The 19458-nt window shown below is 42.8% G+C and overlaps 1 protein-coding gene and 1 long non-coding RNA gene across 5 annotated transcripts in view; one reads left to right on the top strand and one right to left on the bottom strand.

Annotated features, from left to right (window-relative positions):
- LOC113895285 overlaps positions 1-14684 on the bottom strand; it is a 43251-nt gene extending 28567 nt beyond the window's left edge. The window contains exon 1 of the long non-coding RNA XR_003511806.1: positions 14127-14684. This is a non-coding gene — a long non-coding RNA (uncharacterized LOC113895285). The remainder of the gene's footprint in view (positions 1-14126) is intronic.
- PURA (purine rich element binding protein A) overlaps positions 12792-19458 on the top strand; it is a 12183-nt gene continuing 5516 nt past the window's right edge. The window contains exon 1 of one of the 4 annotated variants that reach the window (XM_027546283.1): positions 12792-12909. The gene's annotated coding sequence lies outside the window, so the exon portion shown is untranslated. Of the gene's footprint in view, positions 12910-13419; positions 13866-18836; positions 19034-19458 lie in introns of those variants that run through there. The other 3 variants (XM_027546284.1, XM_027546281.1, XM_027546282.1) reach the window with 3 other exon arrangements.

Genomic DNA, 19458 nt, shown 5'->3' with positions numbered 1-19458 from the left:
TTGAACCGTGGTGTTGGAGAAGACTCTTGAGAGTCCCTTGGACTGCAAGGAGATCCAACCAGTCCATTCGGAAGGAGATCAGTCCTGAGTGTTCATTGGAGGGACTGATGTTGAAGCTGAAACTCCAATACTTTGGCCACCTGATGCGAAGAGCTGACTCATTTGAAAAGACCCTGAAGCTGGGAAAGATTGAGGGCAGGAGGGGAAGGGAATGACAGAGGATGAGGTGGTTGGAAGGCATCACCGACTCAGTGGACATGAGTCTGGGTAAACTCCAGGAGCTGGTGATGGACAGGGAGACCTGGTGTGCCGCAGTCCATGGGGAAGCAAAGAATCAGACATGACTGAGCGACTGAACTGAACTGAACTGAAGAATTCTTACAAATGTTGGGAAGAGTAGAAAACTTTTTGAAATTAATTATCTCACAACAGTAAATATTTGCATACTCTACAGCCCAACAACCCTACTTCTAGATATATGACCAAGAAAAATACTTGCATATGTGACCATGAGGTGTATGTAAAATTTTTTATAGCAACAATGTTATAATTATTTAAAAGTCTAGAAAGAACCCAACTATGTATCAATATGAAAATAAATTGTGATATATTCACATAATAGAATGCTATATGGTACTGAAAATCAACAATCATTATACACAACAACATGAATGAATCTTGGAAACAAAATGTTAAGTTAAAAGGGCAAATCCCAGAAAACTATATATTGAATGAGTGCACTTTCATAAAGCTCAAAAAATACAAATCAAACAGTATATTGTTTCAGCACATATACATTTGTGATAAAATTAAAAAAAAAAAAAGCAATGGAATGATCAGCATTAAGTTTAGGATACTGGTTACCTCTGAGTGCAAGGGAAGAGATAGAGGAGAAACACAATTGTAGATACAATTTTGGGGGAAATATTCTAGTTCTTGGATTGGGTAGTTCATTATATGATTAAGCTTCATACCTCAAATATGTTACATATATTATTATACATTAATATATATTATTATATATACTATATACATGTACATATATTGGCCATGCCATGTCGTGGCTTGTGGGATCTTAGTTCCCCAACCAGGGATTGAACCCAAGCCCTCCACAATGAAATCACCTAGTCCTAACCACTGGAGGGCCAGGGAATTTCCAGTGTTACATATATCTTTTGCATGTATTAAAAAGAAAAAAATTTATGAGCATGATCTAATTTATCCTCATCTCTTCCAAGTGAGAGCTGAATCATATTCTGCATGTAAAGAAACTGAGAGTAATGATATCACTTACACATAGAATCTAAAAAAAGTTAAACCTGTTAAAAAAAAAAGAGAGAGTTAAAATGGTGGTTACCAGGGTTGGGGTAGGGATAGGGGGATAAGAGTGATGGTGTTTAAGGGTACAAGCTTGAATGAGTAGTAAATAAACCATAGAGTGTAATGCACAATACAGTCTAATGAATGTAGATAGTACTATTGTATTATATCGGAGAAGGCACTGGCGACCCACTGCAGTACTCTTGCCTGGAGAATCCCATGGATGGAGGAGCCTGGTAGGCTGCAGCCCATGGGGTCGAAAAGAGTCGGACACGACTGAGCGACTTCACTTTCACTTTTCACTTTCATGCATTGGAGAAGGAAATGGCAGCCCACTCCAGTGTTCTTGTCTGGAGAATCCCAGGGACAGGGGAGCCTGGTGGGCTGCGGTCTATGGGGTCATACAGAGTCGGACATGACTGAAGCGACTCAGCAGCAGCAGCAGCATTGTATCATATGGGCTTCCCTCGTGGCTCAGTGATAGAATCTGCCTGCAATGTAGGAGCCACAGGTTCAATCCCTGGGTCAGGAAGATCCGATGGAATCAATGGCAACCTACTCCAGTATTCTCACCTGGAAAATCCCATGGACAGAGGAGCCTGGTGGGTTACAGTGCATAGGGTCACAAAGAGTCAGACATGACTGAAGCAATTTAGCATCCAGGCAGGCACTATATGATATAATGTTATAACTACTGCTACCTTGGCAATCATTATTATAATATATAAATGTATCAAAGTAACATGTTGCATACCTTAAACGTATACAATGTAACATGTCAAGTTTATTCAAAAAAAAGAAAAAGAAAGAAATTTAGGGTGATATGGCCCTGTCTTCAAATAAGGAATGAGACAGAGTTCTCCAAAACAGTACCCCTTTCAAAAATACTAATAGATTTTTAAAGACAGTAATCAGTCTAGGGCTTCCCTGGTGACTCAGTGGTGAAGAATCTGCCTGCTAATGCAGGAGACACAAGTTCCATCCCTGGTGAGATGGCCATGAACCCAAGGAGGATCCACAAGCTACGTGGCAAGTAAGCCCATGCACCACAACTACTGAAGCCGAGTTCCCCAGAGCCTGTGCTCTGCAACAAGAGAAGTCACTTCAGTGAGAAGCCCACATACCACAATGAAGAGTGGTAGCCCTGGCTCATCACAGCTAGGGAAAACCCATGTGCAACAACAAAGACCTAGCACAGCCAAAAATAAATTAATTAATTAAATTAAAAAAAAAAATCAGTCTAACTGGAGCCAAAAGAATTTTAAGAGAAATTAAATTCTAAGTGAATTAAATGGGAATTTTTTTAATGCATGAATGGATTGTGTGATAAATTGAATCTCTTACCTGCCAGGAAATGATGATCCAAGATAGGACTCTAGCATCACTAGGTGAAATGAAAACTTCCAGCGATAAAAGGAGCAAGACATTTTGCAGGAAAACTGGAGGTTCAGAATATAATACTCAGGATAAAATGAACAAAAAAATACAAAGGCTAAATGGGTTAATTCTTTTTTTTTCTTTTTCCACTTTTTGCACCAGGGAGAGGGAAGGGACGGAAATAATAGAGATAATTAAGACACAGTCCGAACTCTCAAGGAATTCATATTCTAGTAATCAGAGAAAAACTTTACAATGTGTAAATGGAAGAGATACTTCTCTACAGAACCCATAAAGAGTTGTTTAGATAGAGTAAATGGCCCAAAACCTAGAAAAGGAAAGAATACTCGGAGGTTTTCAAGAACAATGTAGTTGGCTAGTGTAGTAGTTGAGAAAGAGGACAGCCTTAATCTCAGGCCAACACCCGTGAGCCTGAAATCAGAAGGGAAAAAAAAAAATGGAGAACTTGGCTTGGACCTTGAGTGAAGGCCAAGAAGAGTTGGTGCTACAGTGGGTGGGAGTTCACATTTATGGAATACTTAACTGTACGCCAGATCCTCTTCCAAATGCTTTTTATGAATTAATTAATTTAACCTATACAATATACCTATGAGGCAGTTGGTATTATTACCCTCATTTGATAAATGAGGAAACTGGGGCCTACAGAGGTTAAATAATTTGCCAGTCACAAAGTTAGGAATTTGAAAGCAGAGTTTTGAATCTAGGACATATGATTACTCAGCCCACATTCTTGACCACTACACTGAATAGAGGGCTTCCCTCGTAGCTCAGTTGGTTAAGAATCTGCCTGCAGTGCAGGAGATTCGGCTTCAAATCCCTGGGTCGGGGAAGATCCCCTGGAGAAAGAAATGGCAACCCACACCAGTATTCTTGTTTGGAAAATCTCATGGACAGAGGAGCCTGGTGGGCGGCAGTCCGTGGCGTCGCAGAGTTGGGCACGACTGAGCGACTAACACTTACTTACTAACACTTACACTGAATAGAGGAGGTTTCCCCTAACTAAAAATTACGGGAAATAGAAGAGCTAAAAAAGTAGTTCATCACATGAGTTCATTAAAGTTTGTTTACATACAGTTGAGATAAATTGTAAATATTAAGATCTTTACCCCAAAACATTGTTACATCTTGATTAAATATTAGTGGTGTGCCTCAAATTTTTGTACTGGGCACTAGGAATACAGAATATTGCAGAACTAGTGGAGAAAGTTGCTCAGTCATGTCCAACTCTTCAAGACTATAGCCTACCAGTCTCCTCTGTCCATGGAGATTTTAGGCAAGAAAGCTGGAGTGGGTTGCCATTTTCTTCTCCAGGGGATCTTCCCAATCCAGGGATCAAACCCCAGGCAACCACACTGCAGGCAGACTCTTTACCCTCTGAGCCACCAGGAAGCCCAAAAAAGATCTTCACAATCCAGATAATCACAATGGTGTGATCACCACCTAGAGCCAGACATCCTGGAATGTGAAGTCCAGTGTGCCTTAGGAAGCATCACTACGAACAAAGCTAATAGAGGTGATGGAATTCCAGTTCAGCTATTTCAAATCCTAAAAGATAATGCTGTGGAAGTGCTGCACTCAATATGCCAGCAAATTTGGAAAACTCAACAGTGGCCACAGGACTGGAAAAGGTCAGTTTTCATTCCAATCCCAAAGAAAGGCAATGTTAAACAATGTTCAAACTACCGCACAATCACACTCATCTCACACGCTAGCAAAGTAATGTTCAAAATTCTCCAAGCCAGGCTTCAGCAATATGTGAACCATGAACTTATAGATGTTCAAGCTGGATTTAGAAAAGGCAGAGGAACCAGAGATCAAATTGCCAACATCCTCTTGATCATAGAAAAAGCAAGAGAATTCCATAAAAACATCTGTTTCTGCTTTATTGACTATGCCAAAGCCTTTGACTGTGTGGATCACAATAAACTGTGGAAAATTCTGAAAGAGATGGGAATACCAGACCACCTGACCTGCCTCTTGAGAAATCTGTAGGCAAGTCAGAAAGAACAATGGACTAGTTCCAAATAGGAAAAGAAGTATGTCAAGGCTGTATATTGTCACCCTGCTTATTTAACTTATATGCAGAGTACATCATGAGAAATGCTGGGTGGATGAAGCACAAGCTGGAATCAAGATTGCCAGGAGAAATATCAATAACCTCAGATATGCAGATGACACCACCCTATGGCAGAAAGTGAAGAAGAACTAAATAGCCTCTTGATGAAAGTAAAAGAGGAGAGTGAAAAAGTTGGCTTAAAGCTCAACATTCAGAAAACTAAAATCATGGCATCTGGTCCCATCACTTCATGGCAAATAGATGGGGAAACAATGGAAACAGTGGCTGACTTTATTTTTTTGGGCTCCAAAATCACTGCAGATGGTGACTGCAGCCATGAAATTAAAAGACACTTGCTCCTTGGAAGAAAAGTTATGACCAACCTAGACAGCATATTCAAAATCAGAGACATTACTTTGCCAACAAAGGTCCATCTAGTCAAGGCTATGGTTTTTCCAGTGGTCATGTATGGATGTGAGAGTTGAACTATAAAGAAAGCTGAACACCGAAGAATTGATGCTTCTGAACTGTGGTGTTGAAGACTCTTGATTGAGAGTCCCTTGGACTGCAAGGAGATCCAACCAGTCCATCCTAAAGATCAGTCCTGGGTGTTCATTGGAAGGACTGATGTTGAAGCTGAAACTCCAATACTTTGGCCACCTGATGCAAAGAGCGGACTCATTTGAAAAGACCCTGATGCTGGGAAAGATTGAGGGCAGGAGAAGAAGGGGACGACAGAGGATGAGATGGTTGGATGGCATCACCTACTCAATGGACATGAGTTTGGGGAAACTCTGGGAGTTGGTGATAGACAGGGAGGGCTGGCATGCTGCAGTCCATGGGGAAGCAAAGAGACATGACTGATCGACTGAACTGAACTGAAGTGGAGAAAAGCTGTGTCTCCAGGGTATGGTCTTAAAAAAAAAAAATCTCATCTTTTGGATCCCTCAGCAGACAGAAAGTTATACAAGGTAAGCCTTGGTAAAGCCCTCAATTTCTCAAATAATAAACGGATGTACTTTATAGCCAGTCTCAACAACACACACATATTTATTCAGTCTCTCTACCTTCTCAGCAATTTAATAACTGACTTGTTGGCTCATTTGCTTAAGCAATATGTTAATGAGGTAAAATTGATGGGTTTAATTCCTTTTTAGATCTAGTGGCCATGAACTGCACCCCTAAACTTAGCATATATGAGTTGCTGAGTGACCCCAGAGAAATTGTGTTTGGCTCAGAATGTCTATCAGCATTACACAGAAGATAATGCTTTACTTAGTGTGTGTCAGAACCTTCATCTTTGTATTCAAGGACAGCACATTAATTTTCACAGAGAACAACTAAAGTGATTTGTTTAATGTTTTACAATGGTTCTCTGAAACAATCAAGAATAGATTCTTAGAAAGTTCAACGTAATATACTTACTTAAATTGACCCTACCTATAATAGAGTCTTTGCCCAACTTCATGATATATACTCAATCAATCTTGTGATTTTAGGTACTCAACAAATAATAAGTAAATAAATAACAGGAGAAACTATTGCAGTTTGTAATTACTTACGGAGGAAGTCTTATCTGAGGACAAACTAATGAAAACATAATTCCAACCCCAAAACATAAACTTAATATGCCTAGAATAAAATGATCTGAAGTAAGCTATGTAATTCATTGAGTGAGAGAAACTTACAATGCAGTGACAGAGGTTTATTTGGCAGATGCTACTGCTCAATAAACTAGATCCAAACTTTTTATGTGATTTGACATCTGACAAGACCACAATAATAAGTGAGGTGTCTCATAATTGTCCAAAGATATTCAAGTGAAAAGGATGGTGAAAGATGATGTTAATTTGGAAACTTATCAGAATGAGAACGAGAATAAGTAAATTTCCAATGTCAACTTGAAATAGAAACGGCTGAAATTATAGCAGGAGCAAATAAAATGAAAAAAGTTATTGATAGATATTTGCTTGTAAATGAAATGTAAAGTTGAGATAGCTGATACTTCAGAGTAGAAGGGAGAAACCACGCTCTTAGAAAGAGCTTATAGTCAAAACTTCTCCAAGGAAGAAGGGAGGGTGAAAAGGATAGAAAGAGGGAGAGTTAGTTCATAGCAAACTATGAAGGAAAATTGTCTATGTTCAGTTCTTAGCTTTGTCACTTAGTGCTGTGCTTAGTTGCTCAGTTGTGTCCGACTCTTTGCAACCCCATGGACTCACCCCTAGGCTCCTCTGTCCACAGGGATTCTCCAGGCAAGAAAACTGGAGTGGGTTGCCATACCCTCCTCCAGGGGATCTTCCCAACCCAGGGATCGAACCCAGGTTTCCCACACTGCAGGCAGATTCTGTACCATCTGAGCTACCAGGGAAGTGTCACTTAGTAGCTGCGTGATTTTTAGCAGGTTTCTTAATCTCTGTGTAGCTCAATTTTCTCATCTATAAAACAAGAATAATAGAACTTACTCATAAGGTTGTTGTGAGGATTTTATGAGATAATAGAGAGTATTTACATAGTGCTAGGCATATAATAAGAGCATTATATAAGCACTGTACTTTTGAATAAAAAATATCTAAAGACTAACATCAATATGATATTTAATCAGAGAACCAAGAAGAAATCTGATACAGGTCTACAATCTTTTATCCCAAATCCTTGGGGCCAGATGTGTTTCTGAATTAAAATTCCTTTCATATTTTAGGAATGTAAGGTATTATGTTACCTATGTTTTACTTAACTTAGATTGTCCTGGGCAGCATACCTTAATCAAACACATATTTCCATAATGAAATGTATCAATAGCCACACCAAATGGAATTAATGAAGACTTAAACCGTTATGTCAATTCAGATCCATTTTTGCCACAAAATGAATTAAGAAAAAAGTTTTATGATTTTAGAACTGCAGATAAGGAGGGACTATGAAGCTTTGTCTGTAGAGCCATAAGTTTTTATTGTATTAAATAATGGAATACTAATCATGGGAAATCTAGAGCAATGCTGGGATTAAATGAAAAACTTTTCTGAAAACCTAATGAGTTTTTTCTCTTTAGAAAAAAAAATGTATACCTAATATGATGTTTAACTGGATTATACACGTTACCTGAATTATACTTGAGTGACTGACTTTATGTGGCATAAATAAACACCTAGAACATAACACGTGGCACATCTCCCCAGATCTTCCCATGACTACTTCAGGTCTCTGACCATATGTTACCTCTTCAGAGAGACTTCTTTGATCACTCTATTTAAAATGTCAAGTGGGAGACATGCACATACACATTCATACACAATCACACAGAAAACTCTTTCCTCTTACCTGTATTTTTTTTCTTTTTAACACTTATTATTTAGCACCATATTATATATGAGTTTATTACATTATTTGTCTTGCTAGACTGGTAACGCTACGAGAGCAAGGATTTTGTTTTGTTCAAGCACCTAAAACAATGTCTGGCAAATAGGTATTAATACTGTTCAATAAATGACTCAAGAAAATAAGGCTGATTGATAAATAGCAGTGGGTTCCAAGAACCAGTTCTGAAGTAGCAGCTAATATTTCTTGTCCAAAAGGAAATTCAAAGGAAAAAAAGAGCCATGTAAATTAAGCATTAGCTGTAATATGCTTATGTAATATGTATATTAATGATATTCTAAAATAGTAATTAAAAACATTTCTTTATTTACATACTTATCAAGTAAAATTGATTTATCAATAATATCTAGAAAGTAAAAACTAATCATTCAACTATATTTACAGTTAATAATTAATTTTGAGTAAGCAGACAAGAAAGACGAGAGTGAAAAAGTTGGCTTAAAGCTCAACATTCAGAAAACGAAGATCATGGCATCCGGTCCCATCACTTCATGGCAAATAGATGCGGAAACAGTGGAAACAGTGGCTGGCTTTATTTTTCTGGGCTCCAAAATCACTGTAGATGGTGATTACAGCCATGAAATTAAAAGACGCTTACTCCTTGGAAGGAAAGTTACGACCAACCTAGACAGCATATTCAAAATCAGAGACATTACTTTGCCAACAAAGGTCCATCTAGTCAAGGCTATGGTTTTTCCAGTGGTCATGTACAGATGTGAGAGTTGGACTCTAAAGAAAGCTAAACACCAAAGAATTGATGCTTTTGAACTGTGGTGTTGGAGAAGACTCTTGAGAGTCCCTTGGACTGCAAGGAGATCCAACCAGTTCATCCTAAAGGAGATCAGTCCTGGGTGTTCATTGGAAGGACTGATGTTGAAGCTGAAACTCCAATACTTTGGCCACCTGATGTGAAGAGCTGACTCATTGGAAAAGACCCTGATGCTGGGAAAAATTGAGGGCAGGAGAAGAAGGGGACAACAGAGGATGAGATGGTTGGATGGCATCACCTACTCAAAGGACATGGGTTTGGGTGGACTCCGGGAGTTGGTGATGGACAGGGAGGCCTGGAGTGCTGCAGTTCATGGGGTTGCAAAGAGTCAGACATGACTGAGCGACTAAACTGAACTGAACTGAAAGCAGACAAGAAGAAAAGTTCTACTTGAAAGACAAAAACTCTACATGACACAAAGTATTAAAAGAACTCCCTCTGTATTTTTCCCATGATGTATTTAGATTTTCCCCTTGACATATTTTACTCACTACAGAAATAAACACAACTGATTTTCATCGAATTGCCAAGTGCTACTGGACTGGGTTGTAAAAATGGCCTAAATTGGCCTCAGATGTATGTACATACCTACTCATGAATGTATGTATTTAGCCTTGCTCCATGTAATAAAATGGCAACATGTTGATAACCTAAAGTAAGCAAGCAAAGGAGTTGTGGGGTCACATAAAATGTGCAACAAAGTTCAGTGGTACTTTCTAATCCAATAGATCCACTCTTTGGAAAGGCCCAGCTTTCTTTGCCAACTCCAACTTCATTCATATGTTAGAGTTGGGAATTACTTTTTTTTAAAAAAATTATTATTTTATTATTTCTGTTTTATTTGTAGCTGCACTGTTTCTTCATTGTATCTCACAGGCTTCTCTTCTAGCTGTGGTATACAGGCTTAGTTGCCCCATGGTACGTGGGATCATAGTTCCCCAACCAGGAATGGAACCCAGGTCTCCTGCATTGAAGCCATATTCTTTTACCATCCGAGCCACCAGAGAACCCCTAACAGCATTCTTAATGGCTTTCAAATTCTTTTACCTCAGACTACACAAGGATTTTTCTATTAGAATTACTTGAAAAAAAAATAGAAACTGAGATTGTTTATCTACATTTCCAACAGGACAAGGGACCTTTGAAATAAGAAAAATTAGCACACATATCTGGACCAGGTGTTGTTAACCACAGACTTCATGAATGAAGGAGGTAGGTAAAAAAGCTGAAGTTAGACAATTGATACAAAAAAAGATTAGAGACTCACAGTTACATATAAGTTGACAAAGGGGTCAAGCTTAAATAGTTACTGGCCCTTTTGCCCTCAAGTTGCATATTATTATTTAGTGGGCTACATTTTAGTGATATTGTGGGTAAGAGGATGAGGAGTGATTTTTCCACAGCTCTATACCCTCAACAGAGAGAATCCTGAGAACTGCTTCTGAGAACTGGTTGAATATCATGTGAGCACTTAAGGCGTAAACTAAAGGGTCCACTTCAATAACTCAGACACGAACAAAGAAAGCTACTCTTGTTTAAGTGAAAATTCAAGATCACTAGCATAGTCTGTTTCAGGGCACATATGAACTATACAAGCCTCATGCTTCTGACCCTTGTCTTCAAGTCCCTAAACTGGAATAAAACCAATAAATGCCTGAGGAACCACTTCACACCCCAAACACGTGCAAACTTTGTTCCACACAACACTTTACTGCCAAAATGGAGTTGGCAGAAGTTTGGAGCAAAGGCCCCCAGGCTGCATGATTTGCTGGTGCAAGAGAGCTTAAAAATCTTAACATAATACTGCTGAGTTTGAGTTCTACCAATTTGCTTGAGACTCCTCCAAGTTTGATTTGAGAAAAATGGAAGCTGCCATCAAGAAAGATCTATTAACACTTTATCGCCTACTCAGAAATGATTTGATTTCCCACTTCTGATGGTCATACTTCTATATTTTTTGGTGGTTGTATTTATAATTGTAAATTTAATGCAGTCTATTTTGAAATGCATGTAAAGTCAATTTTGCTTTGTTGCTTGGATATAGGGGTATAGGAAGAACTACTGTAAATATACAAGATTAATTACAACAAAGTTCTACTTAGGAAACACTGGATCCAAATAACCCCCATATAGCCCAATTTATTACCCTCAAAAAAATATGGGAGAAATTAAGATACAGAATATCTGTAAATTGCTATCATTTTACACTTGTTTGTCTTTTCACTTCTTTGAGTTTGAGCAATGATTTGTTTTTTTACATGAAAAATATAGGAAGCAAGAAAAGGGGCCAAGATGAGTTAGTTATTCTCTTCCACAAGGGTCAACAACAAGGTCCCATTCAGGATCTTCGTAAGTTTGATGCAATGCAATTAGTGAGGAAAATTGCAACTGAATTTAAAAATTATAGTGAATACTGGCAACTATACCACTTACAACTCTAAACTTCTAAATACTTGAAAAATATGTAATATTAAGAAACTATGGTTTGCTTTGGAAGGTTATCTTGTGCTGTTTCAATATGAGGTCTTTAAAGATGCTACTTTCTCCTCGTATAGCTAAAAAATAAAAATAAATTTGTAAGTTAAAAAAAAACTCACACCTTTATAATCTTTTCCCTTAGTAACTCCATGTATTTTATTCATTTCTCTGAAAACCTGTTTTTCCTCCTCTGTAGCCTCCTAAGTATTCTAATTCTCAGCTATGATTTCATATTTTCACCAGCTTCTAATCTTCACAATATACTTGGAAGCACTTAGGACAAAACACTCTAGGATACCAAGCTGCAGAAGACTGTAGTTTTGAACATATTTATATAGTAGTGCTGCCACCTAAAGATGAGGTGAATTAAGAAGCAATTCAAAGGAAATGACCCACCATTCTGAAGCCTGTCAACTGAAATTTTCTCATTTCTAACTAGGGATTAATAAACATTTTGTTATTTTGTTAATATGGAAGCTTGTTCCACAATAAATTATTGCTGAGTTGTAATTTTCTATGGCAGAAATTTTCTAATTCAAACTTTTTAGTGATAGTGATTTGGGGTCTCCAGGAATATGTCTCCAAACTTGTTTCTGTTTCTTTCAGACATGAGGTACTGCCTACAATACCTAAGTGTGTGGGGGGGGGGAGGGGGCGGCGGGGATCAAAAGATAACCAAGAAATCTCTGGTTTAGTGGATAAAGCAGGTATTAATAGGCCTATGGTGCTTCCCGTCATCGGTGACAGACTGCTTGCAACTCTCAATAACTGACATATTTCTGCAGCTCCATTTTCTCATCAATAAAATGGGGTTAATTTCACCTTTCTCTTACTTGCCTCTAAGGTTGAGCTAGATAAGTTTCTTGGGAAAGCCCTGAGTTTAGAAGCCTGCTCTTAAAAACAAAACAAAAAATCTATTGCCTAATAAAAAGAGTATCTCAGTGTATTGCAGTTACTTCAAAATAAAATATAATCAAATAAGCTAAAACATTGACTAAATTTTCTTAAGTCACAGATTGACTTTTCATAGAGCTATTTAAATAATAAAGATCTAAGGCTGTTTTCTGCTTCTTTTGCAGCCATTTTCAATTGATTCGTCTTCTGTGTACGCAGTGTTGCAAGAATGAGATGTAACAGCATACAAAGTGAAGGAAAAAGTTAACTTGTACCAAAAGTCTTGTCAAACCTGGTAAGATTTCAATAAAACTTTTAGAAGGACATTTTGTAGTTTTGCATTTAGCCCTAGCGTAGCAATTTATGAAAATTAACTCATCCGTTTTACTCTCTCCCTCTCGGCCCAAGGACGCATAAATATTATTTATCAGGGTTTTGTCCTTAGTCACAGTCCCTCAAAAGGGCCCAGTTTCACCTACACTGCGTGGGAGGTTGGGCAGCAACCCCACGCTTCCTGTCAAGGGTTCCTGGGGCTAGAGCCTGAACCTGGTCTAGCCCCTTTCTTCTTTATGCTAATCCTGCCCTTCCAGCCCCTCTCGGCTGGCGTCTGAAGGCCAAGGTGAGACCCTCCCGGGAGATGAAAGGCCTGTCGCCTCCTAAGAGATGCAAGCGGAACGGTGGAGAGTTGGGGGGGGGGGGGGGGGCGGGTGACAGGGTGGTAGCGACACTGACTACGACGCTGAGGGCCCTAAGTTGGAGCTGACGCAGGCTCTACAGGGTTCCGTCCCCGCCTAAGCCTGGCTTCCGCCCTCAGAGCCCAACAACCGAGAAGTCCTCCCGGGGGCGCTACAGGCGGTGGTTGGAGGAAGGGCGGGCAAAAAGGCCGCAGGGAGCCCCCTCCTCAGACGCGCCTTAAGGCCTGGGCCGTGGGCTGTTGACGCGCGAACGGCTGGGAGGGCGCGCGCACGCGCGAGATGGAGGGCGGAGGGAACGCGCTCGGCAGCCGCCGCCGCGGCAACTGAAACGGAGGGACGCGAGGGCGGAGGGCGCGAGCCACGGGAGGAGGGTGGGGGGGGAGATGGTGGGTAGCGGGGAGCGCGCGCTGACGTCGCCCGGAGTCACGCACAGAGCGCCGGGTTACGCGCCGACGTCTGGCTGCCACGACTTGCCGTCTGCGGCGGCGGCGGCGGCGGCAGCGAGCGGATCCCGCAGGGGAAGGAGGAGGAGGAGGGAGAGTCAAGGGGGCTGTGAGTGAGCGGGAGAGGCAGGGTGTGAGCCGGACTTGCCAGCGGGAGGGAGAACGAGCGAGAGCCGAGCCAGCCATTCGAGCCGCCTCCTCCTCCTCCCCTCGGCGTCCCGCCCCCGCCTGCCAGCCCGCCCTTCTCCCTCCTCAGCCGGCAGAGCCCGAGTGAGGCGCAGCTCAGCTCGCGCCGCTGTCCAGGACAGGTGTGCGCGCGCGCGCCTCCTCCCCTCCCCCTTTCCTCGCGCCTGCCTAGCGCCCGCCTCGCGCGCGCCCTCCCTCCCTCCAGCCCGCGCCCTCCCTCACCTGCGGCAGGACAGCGCCCGCCCGCCCGGGTAAGCCCCTCGCGACCTTCTCTGCTGCCACTGCCACAGTTTGAGGTGCCGCCCACCTTGTTCCCTCTGATTGCCCTCTTATACCCCAGGAATAATTACTGTACCGTTGTAGACATCCCCTCACCCTCCCTCTGGGGACCCTGGCAGTGCAGCAAAGCGCCCCCCCTTCCTCCGGAGTGCACGAACGAACGAACTCCCTCCCACCTCCAAAAAAAGAAAGTCACACGCCCCTTTAAAAAAAAGAAAAGAAAACAATCCTACCTCCGCTGGCGCTGGAGACCACCAGTGGTGCCGTTTGCTTAGAAATCCCTAAGCCTCATTTCTCTTGGCCACCTTAACCTGGGGCCTGGGACAGTGCGCCAGACCTGGCCGACACTCCCTGCACAGCACCCCTGGCTGGAGGGGAGAGGAAGGAGGGTTCTAGGCTCCACTACCAACCCCTCCTTTCTCTGTTCAATCCCCACCCCACCCCCGCAATGCATACACCCGCCCAGTATGCGTTGCAAAAATAAAGAAGAATACATTGGTGCTGACAGCGCAGATGAAGCCAGGCCCAGGGATGGGTGGCCCGGACAAGGCATTTTTGCTGCCCCACAGAGCTAGGTCAGCTCCATAGCCTCCTCTGCCTTTTGTCCGAGGGCAAAAGGGGACGGATGTGAAGTTGGAGGGTCTTCCCTTTGAGCGACGGTAGGCCCCGGCAGCGGCTGAGATGTCAGTGGGGAAGGGACCCCCACAAATATATCTGCCTTGAGCCTGAATTCGGATAGAGAAAGGCCAAGAGTCCGGCTGGGAGAACGTTGGTTCGTTGCTGTCTACCCTTGAATAAATGCTACTTTAATTTCCGTTGTCTCTGCGGGACCCTCTTGAGGCTTCTAATTTCGTTCTTGCCTGGGCCCCTTACGTTTCGGTCGGACCAGGCGTTTGGGGACAGGTTTTTGCAGTGGTGTCTGTGCTTGAGTCCCGTGTCCTTGGAAGGGAAGCCCCAGTGCTTTATAACAGGCTGAATTTGGTTTGACATCTTTTGGTAGACTGTCAGAGGAGGAAAAGGAATTTTTTGATTACTTCAAGACCCTCACTGCTCCCCGCCCAAACTGACGTTTTCGAATTGCGGCTTTGAAAATTGGAGTGTTGACTAGAGTGTGGAAAGAGTTGCTGATTTCATTCCTTTGGGTACTAGTAAAATCATTTAAGAATCAGACGAAAGAGAGTTATTGACATTTGCATCGGTTCTGTTTGGATCTTTTGGGTATATAAAATGTCGGGTTCTCTGAATCTTTTATCGAATTTAGAGTGTGTGCTACATTTATTTAATTCTTCTGCAAATGCTTAAAATAACATTTTGTGAAACGTGAAGATTCTATCACATGGATTGTTCTCTTCAGATTTTAAATGTTTAGTTCATTTATTTAACCCTAAACATTGAAATAGCATTGGAGAGGCATAGTTTTAAAGATTAAGTAAGCTATACAAAGGGGATAGACTTTTTAAAAATGATCATTGAAATACTATTAGTCGTTGTTGTTAAAATGTTAAGATTTACTTGAGAGTTTCCCTTAATTTTCCCGATAGCTAGCCATGAGAAGAAATGGGTAATTCCTCTACTTTGAACAGTTGCTGTACAACATTCCAGTTAGTTTTAATGATTTGGGTATTGAAGATAATTGTTGTCTGGTTTAAGATAGGCATTTAACCTAAGCAGCACTTGAAAACACAAGTACTAATGGTTTTGCTTCTCTTTTATTTGGGAAATCTGTGATTCTGTGAAATACTAATGAGCGTGTTATTTCTGTTGGAAACTCCATAATCAAAAGAGTTTATTATCCAGAGGTAGATTCCCTCTCTCCAAGTTTATTTTGTAAATGTGTGTTAACTTTTCGAATTAGATTATTTCAGACTCATCTGTAGTTCAGGCTGAGGAAAATGAGGGTTTTTTTTTTCCTTCTTGTTCAGCCTAGTATCTATTTCTCTAGCAAACAATTTTTTGTTGTTAAGAGTTTGTTAAAGATGTAGAAATAGAGGGATTAAAAATAAAGCAATCTCAATTCTCTTCAAAATGTATGTGTATTGTTAATAAGAGAGCACACTAAATCTAGAGATGTTTATCAGGTTTTAAAAATGTAAGCAAACTTTGAGGAGAAAGGGAATTTTTTATGGTTTTTTCATTAACACAGATATTTTGTGCATATTAATGTATTTCGTTTTCCCTTTGTCTTTCCTACATTGTATTGAAACTATAATTTTAATTCTGCAACTATTTGTTTTAAAATAACAATGCAAACATCTAGACACTAGAATTGGCTTTTCACTTACCAAGTTAGCATATTGTCTTGGTAATTAACAAATGGCTAGATGTGTTTTTAAATCCACAAGTTTGCTCATGGATTTTCTGTATGAAAATAGTATGAAAATCTAACTTTGAAATTCTATTTAAGGTTCTAACCTCTTTGTTTTAAGACTTTTCTCTCAGACAACCTTTTAAGGGTACTGTATTCTATAGCCTAAGGAAAGCCGCCTTTCACCACCTTTCCCATTCTGACCAAAAGTCCACACTCACAGGCTTATCCTGAAATAAACTCTCTTGTTTAAGTAGTGAAAATGTGTTAAATATCCTATTTATCATTGTATTATTTTGGGAAAGGCATTATTAACCTTGGTTGCTTTTAGATACATTTATAAACTAGGCAAGAAGCTAATATATAATGGCAAAATTTTATAAATATATAATAAAAAGCATGAAATAAATACATATCTATGTGGAGAGTTCCAGGTCTCAGTTGTTAGCTTATTTGAGCTTAAAATTCCAGTTTATGGGTGCAAATGATATTTAACTTGTGTTTTGTCTAAAAACTTTATCAGTTGCCTCTGTGCAGAAACTAAGACATCAGTTCCTGGTGACTATCATTTTTTCAGAAAATAAGGGCATTCCCAAACTCAAACCACTTCAGAACCCTGGACATAAAATAAACATTTGGGACAGGGAAAGAAATTTAGACCCCAGAATTGGTTCAAGAAGGCGGGCAGTTTCAAGCTCTACTTTTTGGTTCTGGGGGAAGCGATTTTTTAGTATGGAAGAGTGACAAGGACTGGCAGCCGCATGCTTTCTCCTCACAGCCCCACTGGTCTTTGCTTCTTTGAGCTCTCCAGAGGGGGACAAGTGCTGGGTTCAGTGCGAGGTAAAATCACGAGAAAGAATAGCGGCTCTTCTAGATCGGTCTTAACCTGGTCGTAGTAGTCTCAACTTACAGGTGGGAGCGTAATGCCCCGCCCAGCTCTGTGCGGAGACCTGCCTTCCCGACCCCGTTTGGGACGGGGTCTATCCAGGGTCCTGATCGCTACCATGCAAACCTAGAGGAGCCGCCGCTTCTTCACACATGTTATTTTTGTGTGGTGGGCAGTGCACCAATTGTTCCTATATCTCCTCCCGACAGACTTGGGGACAGGGGCGGGAGCGCAGAAAAATCAGCAATGAAAGGGGACTAACTCAGTGCTACAGGATGCTTCTAAACTAGGGGGAAGTTCTTTATGGGCCCCCAAACCTGTGATTTCCGTCTCTCACAGTGGGCCTCCTATTCAGAGAGCCATTTCAGGGACAACTGGACAGGTGGGTAGTTCTGAGACAGGTTCACAGGACTATCCCAGTTTTCTTTTCGGAAGTCAGAGTGCTCTGCCCTATTTCTTCCTTTTTAGCGGGAAGTAGTGAACGTCAGCCCAGAGCTGAAGTAGCTACTACAGGGTTGAATGGAGCCCTTGGAAGAGAAAAAGGAAGCTGTGAATACTTAGCAGGCAGGTTTGCCCAGGAGATGAAGGGATGTATCAGGGAGCTTTAAGGTCTCAGGCGTTGATAAGACTTATACCCTGGGCTGGTCTGGGTATCTTTATCATTAGCCCCCTCTTTACCTCTCTCGTTTCCAGGAAGCTTGGGCAGCCAGGTACTCAGATGTCTTGGGGGTTAAGGTTGAGGGAGGCAAGTTTCCTTACTTTTGGGGGCAGGGCTGGGGGATGTTCAATGGGAATGGAGCCTACAGATGAGATGGTCGTACTCTTCTCAGGATGGAGGCAGCAATCCATGCTTAAGAAAACCAGCAATAGGGCTGTGGGGTCTGTATCCTCTAAGACCCCTGAAGAAGGTGATGGGGCCATCTAGGATCACAGGTAGGAGGTGCCCTGGAGATAGGCCCTAGCTTTCCCACAGCTGCTAAGACTGAAGACTGCAGTGAGGGAGTATAAGCATTAGCTGTCTATCTGGGAGAAGGAAAATAGGCCCTAGATTATGCTTCAGATCTAGGAAGACAGAAATCTATTTCTGAGCCCCTTCCTGAGACCAGAGAAGACCCCTTTTTGCTGTCACTGGTTTAGCTGTCATTGGTAATGGTCAGTAACCTAGCTGTCTTCCTAAAAACCAGCGATCATTTAGTGGTTTACTTTTTGAGAGATGGGGGACCTCCTTGACACTTAGGAGTTTCTGGGAGGATGAGTAAAAGGGGCGAGCGAACCTGCGTTAATGAATCCCGTAAGGAACTGCGTTTCCCAGGAAATTCCTGACATTTTTAGCTCGTGAATTTCCTAAAGCCTGCTTGGTTTTCTCCTTCATTCTGGGTCCTTCCAGAGAGGAAGAGTGGGGCTAGGGGCTGAAGGCTTGGCAGGGCCTGGTTTATCCGCAGAGCTGGCCGGCAACCCGGGCTGGGCTCAGCCCTGAACTGGGTGCCCCCCTTCCCCAAATCTCAGAAGGAGGAGGGGGAGGCAGGCGGGCAGTCTTGGTCCCCAAGGGGGCTCTTTGAAGGTTTTGGGGTGAGTGCGGGGTTTCTTTTTGATTGTTGGTTGGGGAGAAGGGCAGAGCCAACGGAAAAAGGCACTGCGGGCACCCCGGCCCTGGTGCGGCTGCCGTCCTCTGCTCGGCTCCCCCCTACCGGTGAGTGCGCCCGCCCGCCCGACTGTGCGGGGCTGCGGTTGGGGGGAGGGGGGAGCGGGATCATCTGAGGCCAGAGCCGCTGTCGTGCACGGGGAGGGGGAGCGGCGGGAGCGAGGGGAGGGACGGGCTAGGTGTCTGCTGCTCCGTGCCACTGCTGCCGGCGCCCCGTCCTCATCCCTGGCAGCCCCTTCTGCAGCTAAGGGTTACAGCCGCACCACCTCTTCTCTTCCTCGGCCGCCTCTGCGGCCAGGGCTCTGCGGTAGGAGACGGTCCAGCCAAACGACGGGTGGGCCTGTCTGGGTTTGGATCTGAGTCTGGATGGGGCCCGCAGAGGAGGGGGTTGCCGTGACTCGGTGTCCCCTCTGCAGCAGTTCGACTGCGCTACGCAGGCCCCTCCTCCTACATCCTCTTTGGGGTCACTGGAAAACAGAGCTCAGGCCCGCTCCCTGTGCTTAGTATGGCAGTCCCCTTCCTACCCCCTAGTCCCCCAACTCCCGGGGCCGAGGCTGCCCAGGGTCTGGCCAACAGCGACAGCTACAGTGGTGGCGGCCGTGGCGGCAGCAGCTGCGACGCGGCGCGTCCTGATCCCCCCCACCCCCCAGCCAGGGGTGTAGGGTGAGGGCCGGTGGGTGGGCGCCGCCTGGCGGGCGGGCGGATGGGGGACTGGCAGCGGGGAGGGGGCAC

This window comes from Bos indicus x Bos taurus, chromosome 7 (assembly GCF_003369695.1).
Source record: "Bos indicus x Bos taurus breed Angus x Brahman F1 hybrid chromosome 7, Bos_hybrid_MaternalHap_v2.0, whole genome shotgun sequence".
In the NCBI taxonomy this organism is placed as follows: Eukaryota; Metazoa; Chordata; class Mammalia; order Artiodactyla; family Bovidae; genus Bos; species Bos indicus x Bos taurus.
This window is presented reverse-complemented; position numbering and strand designations above follow the sequence as displayed.